Source organism: Nymphalis io, chromosome 21 (genome assembly GCF_905147045.1).
Source record: "Nymphalis io chromosome 21, ilAglIoxx1.1, whole genome shotgun sequence".
NCBI lineage: Eukaryota > Metazoa > Arthropoda > Insecta > Lepidoptera > Nymphalidae > Nymphalis > Nymphalis io.
The window spans coordinates 247,771-260,955 of NC_065908.1; the positions used below are offsets into that span (position 1 = coordinate 247,771).

At 33.0% G+C, this 13,185-nt stretch overlaps 2 protein-coding genes across 4 annotated transcripts in view; one reads left to right on the forward strand and one right to left on the reverse strand.

Moving 5' to 3' along the window:
- LOC126776703 (prothoracicostatic peptides) overlaps positions 1-2,853 on the reverse strand; it is a 63,522-nt gene extending 60,669 nt beyond the window's left edge. For all 3 annotated transcript variants that reach the window (XM_050499332.1, XM_050499331.1, XM_050499330.1), the window contains exon 1: positions 2,797-2,853. The gene's annotated coding sequence lies outside the window, so the exon portion shown is untranslated. The remainder of the gene's footprint in view (positions 1-2,796) is intronic.
- Positions 1-13,185, forward strand: part of LOC126776693 (prolyl 3-hydroxylase sudestada1) — a 382,982-nt gene that overhangs the window by 103,767 nt on the left and 266,030 nt on the right. The window lies entirely within an intron of this gene.

Sequence of the window (13,185 nt, forward strand, 5' to 3'; positions counted from 1 at the left end):
AGTGCACAAGTGTTTGCGCGAACAAATATGTTCTCTTCATTCCTAAACTAACATAATCCGATGGGACGGCAAATTCAACCTACCAAACGGCAAACGACCTAAAATATTCCGGGGGAGGACCAACGCTGGACTCGGTCTTTGGACTCAGGACTTCCGAATCTTAAGCCTTATGAGTGGTGTCTAGATAACGACGCAGTCATGATTGTTTATGTTTTATAGTGTTATTCGAAAATATTATTTTAGAGTAACACGAATATAATGTAAATTATCGTCATCAAATATTTAAGCTTGATAAAATAATATATTATATTTTCTAAAACGATGGATTTCTTGTCTTAGTTTACACAATAAATAAATAGGATAGTTGTATACACGTATGTGTGCGCGCATCACGCAGAATCTGTTGGACAGAACAAGATACGGCCTTTAAAATTGATTTTTAAGAGTTTAGTGACCAGTTGACCGTACATATAATGACGACATGATTACAGAGATAAAAAATATATGATAAAAAAAAGAAATGATCGTTTTGTCGACATTCTAGTGAGCCGCGCTGGTAAAAAGGCAAAGTCGAAGATATATGTCAATAAAAAACTTACACAAATTGCACAAATCTTACATATATATCAGCGGATACCGAGCGCCGTGTTCGAATTGAGATATTTTCCCGTTATTGCTTAAAGTTGTTGTAATTAAATAACAACAACAATAAATTATATGAATGTGTTTTTTATGAACGACATTAAGAAAACTTTTTAAATATTATCTATCACGTCAGAATTAATGAGACGGCTTGGAGTGTCATTCTTTTTATTTTGTATTTTAGATAAAAAGACAATTTAAGGACAATTTTTTCTAATGTCAGATAATAAACCGCTCGATTGGTGTACTTGATGTATTAGAGAGTTGCCTGCGTGACAGGTGGTGGCTCCCGAATAATCAACGGCGCTCGTTACACGAACAATGTTTTATGTTTTTCTTACCATGTAGATATTTATAAATAAATTTTCATATTTCATTTCATTTAATAAATAGCGTTTCGTTTAAAAAAAAATCGTTAAAAGCTTTTATGTGTGCCAGCTTATCCCAATTACTTTCCCTGTCACGTAGGAGTTTTTAATTAGTTTATTTTAATAGCAGTTATAGTATAGATTACTTATATACATATGTGTGTAAGTGAAGTATATACATATATTTATTAAAATATTTTTTGGTATATATTTTTTGCTTAAATTATGCAATAAATAATTTTAAAAAGTAACTTTTTGTATAAGCATCAGGTTATTTAATTCGGAAATTATGAAAGGAACACATTACTCTCTTTTTTGCGCAGTGACATCACTGACTGACAATATATTTTTTATAGTATCATAAATCAAATTGTTATTGATCCTCTGTAATGAAAGAGAATATTTAATGTATTAATTTAGCAAGTCCACATAAAGTTTGATAATATTTACGTCTAAATATTATGAGTTTGGAAATTTAATTATAAGTTAAAAGTCTTAGTATTCTTAATAATTTTGATAAGTGCACTTTATTATTTTAAATTGAAAGACAGATATTTGTGTGTATAAACATATCTGTTAGTCCTGAGTCTGGGTGTAATTCTCTATATAAGTATGTATTTACAAAAGAAAAGTAGTATATGTAGTATAATAGTTGCCTGATTTCCATAGCACAAGACTTGCTTAGTTTGGGATCAGATGGCCGTGTGTGAATAATTATTATTGAAGATGGTTTGGAATACTCTTTAAAAGTATCCATGAAACAGTTCGTAACTGATAACAACCAACTGAAATATCAGAATCGAGATACTTAAGATTTTCAAATATTCACCAATTCTTATATTTTTTTATTTTAGTAAATTTAAATAATTAATCCCTTACGCGGCTAATATTACATGTGTAATTCATCGTTGAATTCTTTTAAAAAATTATATGATTCGTCAACCACATTTTCTTAATTTTATTAACCAACTCGTTACAAATACCAGTAGAATAGGGTCTCTATAAAAAATCATATTTAAATACAAACATACAGACATTTTTTTTTATGGGAAATGGCCTTCGCTGGCGTTCGTAGAATTTTAATTATTATCTTCTTTAAGTAGTTAAGTTTTTATAAATGTAGTTAATTAGCGAGATTATTATATTATATTATTGTCGTACGTACATAAATAATAACCTACTCCGTGCCGCCTGCTTATAAGTCATGAAAATTTTAGAAATAATTAATTAACGATCGCCGAAATTCAACGAAGATAGATCGCAGTTTGGTATTAATGTATGAAATACGATACGATACGATATATTGAAATTAATTAATAAATTAACCAACAACACTTACGCACCTTATAAGAAGAGAAATTCCGTTCATAAGATTTGTAATTATCGTTTAAATGAACGAGTATTGTAACATTATCGGGTGTTTTAGAAGAATGTTGGCCTACTTTCATAGAAAACGCTGTAAGGAACCGTCAATTTTTTTCATGGTTTATTAACTTTAATCAGATTTTTTTACTTGAATTTAATTAAAGAAGTAATTTAATCTTAACGCAGTAGTAGAGGAAGTTTGTTATTCTTTTTCTAAATCCGAATGAATTAACAAGTCAGTCAGACAGAGCATCTGATTATATTCTTGGCAATAATTGTGTAACATTAATTTTTAGTAAATTTCTTGTGTTAATCTTTATTTAATGATGAATAAAATTACTCATTTTTTTGTTTTTTACAAATAAAATTCTACCGTTGTAGCAGATTCTGTGAAAATTTCAGACTAACTGTCACAACTTACCTTTATCTTGCTCGACGTAAACTTTTGATGAATTTTCAGTACAGCCCAGCGTCGCAATCGAGAGACTACTGATACCCTTTACTCCGTCGAAGCCTTTTATACTCTTTGGTAGATGCGAGGGCAAGAGGCGGAGCTATCAGGCGCATGACACCCCAGGCTCCACCCATTTTGACAGCAAAACCAAATGACGTCACGTGTGACGTCACGAAAATTTCGTTAATGACCAATAAGAAGGCTTATAAAGGTCATGTGTCACTTAACCCCTTATTAAAAATTAAAATTCGAATCCAAAAGAAACGCTTTAAAAAATTTAGTTGTTTAAACTTAAGTATTTCTGATGATATAAGAGTTCCCATCACTAGGAGCTTAAAGAGAATGTTATGTTTATGAATAAGGTCCTCAGTGGTGGCTTTTTTTAACAGAACTCAGAGGGCTGTTGGCTACTTTTTGTATACGTTTCATAACACAGCAATAAAGTAATACAAATGATTTCTGTTTCATTCTAGAAATTGTAGTTGTACTGTTCATTCTAGAACTGAAACTAAAATAAAAACAGACTACACATTACAAATGTATAGACAAAAAACGCCGTCTAAAAGATTGTTTATTTATTTATTTATATCTGTTAATGTTGTCTGTAAAAAAAAAGTCGAGATGGCCCAGTGGTAAGAACGCGTGAATCTTAACCGATGAACGTGGGTTCAAACCCGGGCAAGCACCTCTGAATTTACATGTGCTTAATTTCTGTTTATAATTCATCTCGTGCTTTTCGGTGAAGGAAAACATCGTGAGGAAACCTGCATGTGTCTAATTTCATCGAAATTCTACCACATGTGTATTCCACCAACCCGCACTGGAGCAGCGTGGTGGAATAAGCTCCAAACCTTCTCCTCAAAAAAGGGAAAGGAGGCCTTAGCCCAGCAGTGGGACATTTACAGGTTGTTACTGTAATGTTAAATAGCTGGTGACAGTTTTAGTTCGTGGTTGTTTCAGCCGGCGGGCGCTGTGTAACAGTACTCAGTATTGTTGTTTGGCGATAGAATATTTGATAAATGGGCGGTACAGTGAAATAATAAGTAACTTCACGCTGAATCTATGGGATATCACTCTATTGGATTTTTTTTGTCTTTCGGTTTACTCTTCGTAAACCAATACGAGAGCGGCAAATACGTCCACACCTTGTGCAGTTTTGTTGTGACAGATGAATAAGTAACATTACTGTAAAGTTTCTTTCTTTTGACTGCAAGAAATACATGTCATGAGTAAATTTTAACTCACTTCGGTCACAGTTTTAGTTCGTACGGAACATTTTTTTTTTATAGAATAGGACGGACGAGCATATGGGCCACCTGATGGTAAGTGGTCACCAAACGCCCTTAGACAATGGCATTGTGAGAAATGTCAACCATCGCTTACATAGCCAATGCGCCACCAACCTTGGGAACTAAGATGTTATGTCCCTTGTGCCTGTAATTACACTGGCTCGCTCACCCTTCAAACCGGAATACAACAATAACTAGTACTGCTGTTTTGCGAGCTTGCACAAAGCCCTACCACCAGTAATCTCAGGTACGTACTAGTTTTATTAATTGCTATTTTAACGTATACGAGTACGTCAAAAAATATAGTCATAAATAATATGCTTTATTAAAGCAAACAGTAAGATTTACATTTAACTTTCACGTTAAATAACAACAGAGGAGTGCTTGATGTAAGTTATTTTCATTTGTTATTGCCAGCTATTCATAAACCCATGAATATGTAAATAGGAAAATCTATACATAATATAGTAAATCGAATGAAATGAATGATGAATATTAATTAGTGTCATTATTTTTTTTTTAATTATTAGTAAAATAATTAATAAAATAATTATTTACATTAAGGACTTAAGTGTATAGAAATCAAAACTAATAGGAGCTAGTGTATGATTTTTTTTTTTTTTTTATATTCGCCGGGAGGGCAAATGACTCTACTCCACCTGTTGGTAAGTGGTAGTAGAGTCCAAACGCGACGACGGCCAGTACAGACGGGAAAAACGTTCTGCACTAGCCGCCTTCGCCTTGCCGGCCCGCAAGATGCCTCTTCACGCCTCGTTTGAAGGAACCCGGGTTGTAAGAGGAGGGGAACACGTGAGCTGGTAAGGAATTCCATTTTTTGGAAGTGCGACAAAGAAAGGAGTTGCCAAATTTCTTTGTTCGCGATGGAATTGATGTCACAGTTAGGCGGTGACATCGAGAACCAGCTCGCGTGGACTTAAGAAGGAAGGGGGAAGCAGGAATTAGAGAGAATAATTCCTCAGAGCACACACCGTGATACAGTCGATAGAAAGCGCTCAGTGCTGCTATCTCACGACGCAATTGTAGAGGTTCAAGGGTGCTTGTGACCTTTACGTCGCCAATAATGCGTACGGCACGTCGCTGCAACCGGTCCAAGGCCTCAAGTAGGTATGATTATATATAGATAAATATATTACAGATAAAAAAACGCAGCCGGTCTCTTGTATTATCTATAAAAGTGTTGGCCAGTAATGTCCCTCTGCTTGGCTTTTGAAAAGTGGACTTAAAGCATATTGAAGATTGGGTTGTTGAATACACATGTGACAGAATTTTTGTTTTCGCGATGTTTGTTAACCACTGAGCTAGAGATTCATTATAAATAAAAATGAAGTACGATGATATATATTTAGTTATACAGTTCATATATTAAAATTATTTTCTACATAACGCGATTTAGCGTAAGGTTGCCGAAAGGGTTCAGTAGGTAACATTTAATAAATTTCGTTAATTTCCCATACAGCGTGTAAAATGAACGTCCGTCTGTTTTATTGTGCGCGTCGTAAACAGCAATTGTAACGGATACTATTAACAGGAGCTCGTAAACTAGTCAGCGCTAAATGACATCGTAAAGGAAATGACCGTTGGCCGACGGGCGGATCAGCCGAGGTAGTTGATTCGTTTAAATAAGAATCTAACGTGATAATCATTTCATATACATTAATTGGTATTGGTTATGGTAGCTTATCTTTTTTTTTAAATATTTAAAGGTGGCGAGTAAGATTTTATCGTCCACATAAATTTACACTGCAAGATACACTTTGTTTGTTTGTAACGGGGTCATTATTTAAAAAGTTTAATCGAAAAAGCGGGCATGACAGTTGTTCATTTATGAACAGTAAACGTTATGCATTATGCTCCGTGTTTTATTTCGTAAATACTACACCATTGAATCGAAGATGTAATATCCGTTGTAATAATACTGGCTCATTAGTCCTTCGAATCGAGCCACAGCAATACATTCGGCTGTTTTGGCTACATTTTGTATTCTTAATTGTATTATCAACAGCAAGATAAGTGTGAGAAAAGTTTCAGCTCAATCAGAACAATAGAAACTATTTAAAAATCACATTTGCACAACATATTCTTAGTTCAACGATTGTTTACCTTTTTATAGTTCCTGTGTTTATTTATTGAGTACCGCTATGTAACATTTCTTTTTATTATTTTTTAATTTCTGTTTAGTCATTATTTATGCGCTTGCTGTGGTCTCCTTTAATTGAAGGAGCACACATATTTTAAAACATTATTCCTCGATGTAATGTACTCGTAAGTGTGTACCCTTTTTTAATTACATGAAATTTGGACCCGCACATTAACGAGTTAAATACATACTAGTAAATATAACGCGGCGCTACTCAGTCGCCCAGAGTATATATTACATTTTTATTTGACGGGAAAAATAAATTCTCGACAATTGCAATCATTTATAGATGGTTGTTAAATTATATTTAATATTACTTTTATGTCGCGTCTAACTTTCCTAAGACGTCAGTCATTCAGGCTAGTTAGGATTGCTTGCAACCTTGTCGTAGCAACCTATCATCACTTTTATTAGAGTTTCAGTGTCGATTTATTAACGTCTAAAAGCGATATGGTTCTAATAAGAACGTTTAATTTTTATTCGTTGTGCATAATTGTAGTTTACGACGATTATAATACAAAGTGGCTTTTAAGAATATAAGGACCGGCTTACAGTGTAACGAGTCTGTACGATTTATTATAATACTTAAGATATACCAGTGTAATTACAGGCACAAGGGACATGACATCTTAGTTCCCAAGATTGGTGGCGCATTGGGAATGTGAGCGATGGTTAACTTCTCCCAATGCCAATGTCTATGGGCGTTGGTGACCGCTTACCATTAGGTGGCCCATAATATGCTCGTCCGCCTTTCTATTCTATAAAAAAAAATGTATAATATATAGTTTGATGAGATTTGTTTACGTCAAACAGATAATAAATGAGACATCTTTTTATTATAATTAGTACATAATAACTCAGTAGACTTGTTGTTCGTGCCTTTGGTGTATCTCTTCGGTGTAAATTTTAGAATTAATTATGTCTATACAAGTTTTCATTTCGTTTAATTTTCATGTGATTAGTTCAATCAGTTTCGGAGTGACATTTACATGAGAATATTTTTATAAAATCCTGATTTTATAAAAATATTTAATATTTAGTTGAGATTTTCAGTGACAAGACAAATAAGCAATTTAAGCAAAATAAGCAGAAATATATTGTGTTGATAAAAAATTTAATAAAACAAAAATGTTCTAAAAATAGCTTGACCTTTACTGACACATAATTGCCCTCTATCTCTATAATAATGGATCAGAGTTTTTAAAACATTTCAATTGATTCATCATCATGACTTCAAAACAGACGGACAATATTCAATTATATTATAATTAAAATTGATTATTTTAATAAATTTATAATAACGTCTAAATTTAAAACTGTCAATAAAACCTATGAATTAATCAATTTCCTAAGATACTAGGTTCTTGGGTTATGTAAAGTTTTATTATTGTCGCTTTTATTACTTATTAAATATTTTATAAATTTATTTTATTTTTGTAGTTATTAAATCATATTGTAGAGTTACCTATAATAGCAATATCGTTTATCTTGCTGTATTGTTTGTCGGTGCGATATCTGTAAAATTTAAAGTTCTCTATGCAACGTTGTAAAATAAAATATTTCCCATGAAAAAAAACGCGTTCCTTTACGCAAACCTCAGTGAAGTACTTATATTATATATACATATTGTTAGTTGAAAGTCAATAATGTTTTTAATCAATGTTGTCTCCGCATCTCCATCCTAAATGCAGATAGCTTAGTCTTATAGCTTTATGTCAAACACATGTTGACACCAGTAAACAACGCTGTTGACTCTGCAGATTAGTTTTCATGGCGAAATCTTTATGAGGACCGTTTGTATCTCTACACGGTTCAGTGTAAAAAATAAAAAGTTTTTATTATGTAGTTTTGTTTGTACGAAATATGAAAAATAATTAAAATCGTTTTAAATTTATTATTGCTTCGTTAGAGGCTAGCATATAAGGCCCCAGACATTGAAGTGTTGGGTTCAATCCCCGAGTCGGGCGGTCCAATAATAAGTTATTAAGTTGGGTGTATATGTCAAAAAATCTTAGTAACAGCTCTTAATCTGTAAGTCGGAAGAGTGTACACTCCCGTGCCTCGGAAAGCAAGTAAAGCCGTTGATCCTGTATTTGAACTTTTTTTGGTCGTGTGTGAGTGATTACAGTGCAATATAAAACGGCCCGAGCAGTTGGCTAGTCCCGCTTAAGAATGAGCGCCGTGACCGAAATCGGCTTTGCCGTAGGACTGTATTGTTGTGTTCCGTTCGGAAGGGTACAGGCCCAATGGATATAGAATCTTAGTTCCTAATCTTAGTTAATGTGCAGTGGTTACCGCTCGCCATCAGGTGGCGCATTTGCCAGTCTGCCAAATTATTTCCAATAAACAATAATTAATATATTGTGCGTTGTAAATTGTTAAATAAATATTTTATAAATTGTCAGGGAGGGCAGACTACAATTGGCCAGGCAACCTTTATCTGTTCAACCCTCAAACCGTGATCAGAGGCGTCGAGAGCTTTGAAAAATTTCTTGATAAGTCTCAACTGGTAAGTAAAGCAATAACAATAAACATTGTATAAATGTAATATAATTATAATAATAATATCCTGGGACATTTTTCACACACGGCCATCTGATCCCAAATTAAGCTTGTATAAAGCTTGTGCTATGGAAACCAGACAACTGATATACTACATATACTACTTTTCTTTTTGTAAATACATACTTATATAGATAATTACACCCAGACTCAGGACAAATAGACATGTTCATGCACACAAATGTCTGTCCTGGGTGGGAACCCACAACCTTCGGCGTGAAAGGCAAGTGTTCTACCAACCACGCCAACCGGCTCAAATTATGAGAAAAAATATATTGTATAATTTTCTAGAGGGTTATATCAACTAATAACAATATCCATAGCATCGAAGTTAACTGCAATTTTTATGGACTTAAGTCAGCGAAGTCGAATGATAATAGTCGGAAAACGCAGTTAACAGTTAATTTTAAAAAATAATAGTTTTTATCGTATCATCTTAAATAATGTAAAATTTATCATCAGCGATTAATAATAACCAGATTGTTCCATACAAGTGATCTTGTAGTCATTAATGTAAACAAGGAATAGAAAAGGTCCAAGAATTTATTTCTATATGACCACCATATGAGATAATGTATCTCTCCTGTCCAGAGTTTCATGTTGTACACAGTAATAGGATTAATTACGGGTAAGTCGCAGAAAACCCCTAAAGCATCCTGTAGCTCCTCTCAGGCTCCATAAATGTTCTTAAGGAGTTATATCCCTATCGAGAGGCTCCTTGTGATTCCAAATTGTTTTCTATATAGCAAGTTATGTCTATGTAGTAGGCTTGTAATAGAATTCAATTATTTTTCAAATTAAAAAGTATAAAGAGTACAGTAATGATTTAAAAATGTCTCATAAGCATTTAATTTATTTCTAATTACAATAAATAAAGTCTGATATAATATATTGGGATACTCATTAAACGATAAGGATGAATGATTTGTCATAATATATATATGTTTTAGAATTTATGTTTTTTTATTGTGTAATAAAAAAACAGTTCTATTTTTAATTTAAAGTAAAAAAGTTTTTGATACTTTATTTTAAGCAACTTGTTTTACAGTAACAGTAATAGCCTGTGAATGTCCCACTGCTGGGCTAAGGCCTCGTCTCCCTTTTTGACAAGAAAAAAAAAAAATAAAAAATGCCCAGATGGCCCAGTGATAAGAACGCATGAATATTAATCGATGATCGTGGGTTCAAACCCGGGCAAGCACCACTGAATTTTCATGTGCCTAATTTGTGATTATAATTCATCTCGCGCTTGACGGTGAAGGAAAACATCGTGAGGAAACCTGCATGTGTAAACATTCTGTCACATATGTATTCCACAAACCCGCATTGGGTCAGCGTGGTGGAATAAGCTCCAAACCTTCTCCTCAAAAAAAATCTTGTTTTATTAACTTCTTATTAGGAGCAAAGGAATTTCAAGTGGCTGGATCTGTCCTATTGTGATGGACAAGACGGACGTCCTCTCTACATCGTGTTGGACGATAATGTCTATGACGTCACGGAATTTGTCAACTTTGTAAGTAATTTTATATTAAAGCATATTTCCGATACATTAAAACTTTAATCAAAACTTTAATAAAAAAATGTTTTAAGCTTTAGTTGGTAAGTCATCATTACTGTGGTCGCTTCGAGGCTATTCTGTGAAAAACAAATTCATAACTCGTCGGCGCGATACTTTTGATGTCTTGTAAATTAACTTAAAATCTGTTATGGAAAGTGCTTGTCGATAGATTTCAATTTACAATTGCGTTACAAATTTTGATTTTGTTGGTTCAAGTAGGATAATTTTTATTTCATTGTCTTTTTTTTACATTCAATAATAAGACTATGTTTGTTTGAATGCTAGATGAGATTAGTTGCTTATGAATATATAAAAAAATACATGGCTTCAGCTGAGATAGCCCAACAGATAGAAAATCTTAATCGAAGTGTTCTGATTAATGTCCGGATGCTTACGATTGATTTATTAATAATTTCATTATATAGTGAATTTCTGTAAAATACATAACTGAATAATGTAAAAAAGAAGTATTCAATATAGCCTTTCCATTCTATTCTTATTAATCAAAATTCTACGAATCTTGCAAGTCAGAGGAGCTTATAATCAATATATTAAGGCTAAACGCACTTAGCGTTCTCACTTAGAAGCGAAACTATGTTTGAAGAAAGTATGTATATTACAAAATATGAAACCACTCTCTGTACAATATAAGTTTTTCCTAAATACCGCTGTAGGTAATAAGCCAGCTGGGGGCTATATTAATTAATAAAATATTTCGTAGTGCATGTGAGTTTGACAACAATTATTGTACATCGCTTCGTCAACGCTCTTTCTGGAGTGGTAATAATTAAATAATAAGCCTTTGTTTTGTGAATAATAATACAAAAATAAGCTTTGATGGCCCAATGGTAGAAAGATAAGAAACTTAAACGATGATTAAGAGTTCAAACTTAAGTAAGCACCACCGATTTTTTAATTTTTGTTTTATAATTCATCTCATACTCGGCCGTGGAGGAAAACATTGTGAAGAAACGTGCATATCTGTCACAGATATATTTAAAAAATGATCTTACTATGGTTTTTAAAGAGATATTATAACTATGGAAATTATCGCTATTGCAGCACGCAGGTGGCGACCATCACATAAGAAATAATGCTGGCAAAAATGTGACGAGATTAATGCGAGCCGCGGGAATGCCCGAGTACATATTCACGGATGTCTTGCAGCGGTTTAAAGTTGGTAAAATTGTAAGTATACTTGGCTTTGGGTCTAGCCTTTTAACCTACTTCATAGATGGGAAGGTAGGTATATTTATCCCTCTATGTTTGTATGTTGTTCGTTTTTCGTTATAAACTGTGTGATTGATTTCTATCCTTTTATCATTGTCATAATCTGAAAATAGCGTTCTCCTAACCGATTTCCTCTACGGCCCCCGTTGTCAAAGGAAACTAGTCAATGACATAGAATATATTATAGAATGCAGGTGCAGTGCAAGAACTCAAAACTCACCGAAGCTCGTGAAATGTGTTATATGCGACTGTAATAATTATAACTTTTAAAGGAGTGTGTCCTTTAAAAGTCAAAATAGCGTATCACCGCAATATTTCACAACTGAGATACGAAGTGAGCCTTTAAAGAATAGCTTTGCAGTTAGTTATCGTGTGAATTCCCCCACAAACGAACCTCTGCTGTCCGCAAAAGATCATTGTGACGTTAATTATTTCGTAAAGTCTCGTGTTTCTCCCCGAGAGGCTTTATATTAATAACCGGAACCAACTACAGAGTGGTCTGCTGTGTTCAAAGAGAATTTTAAGCGAATACCAAATTAAGAGTATCATGTTAATATTTTCGGTACTCGTGCAAACAACAAAACGCTTATAACTGTGATTCTGTTGATTATAACATAATAGTTTAAATATCTACATTCCATTTTATTATATAAAAAAACATTGTTTTACAAAATAATTTTAATTTCGTTTATTGTTCATTAAATAAATAAAAGCTTAAAAATGACCCGCTGTGTGTCTGTGCAAAGACAAGGTCTTTAAAATTACTTGTTATTACGACCTTTACCATTTCCTTCTTAAGGGCGCAAAGCCGTTTATCCTGCATCCGTTTGTCATATGTCTCTCTCCGGTCGTATTGAATGTCCGTTTCACTGGTCTATGAGATATGCATACAAAATTGTGCAGTATATCCTACGTGGTTATTTGGTGTTGGATATTGATCGCCGTGGTTAAAATTCGTCACAACGACTATAAGCCCTAATAACGGTGTAATTTATTAGGATTGAAGAAGTTTATATCTCATAAAGTCATTTAATATTCTCAAACGCGATACATCAGTTTATAATTTGTTTTTTTTTGTCGGTATGTCACTTGTACAAGTCACAAAATAATTAAACATTAATGTCGCCATATACTGCATTTTATTTTTCCCTGACAACGTGTATGAAAAATTTCATGATGATCGGTTGAATAGTTATGACGTGACAGCTTAACAAACAAACAAACAAACTCGCTTTCAAATTTATGATATTAGTAAGTTTGTAACGACTTAAGCAAACGATTATACTCCAATAATTAAAAAATATATGTTATTTATTTTGTTTATTTTAATATTTGTTACAGGATTATGAAATAATTGAAGAATTTGAAGAAGCAACATGAAATTTTAAACATTTTTAAAATATACCAGTTGTCAATCATAAAAGATCTTAATATAGATTTTTTTTTATTTAAACAAGGATTTCAATTTACAAAAGTGTGCATATGTATGAATTTATCCTTAATATTCGCTTTTAAAATGAAACACATCAAAAAATATATTAAAAAGGAGGTCGAATATT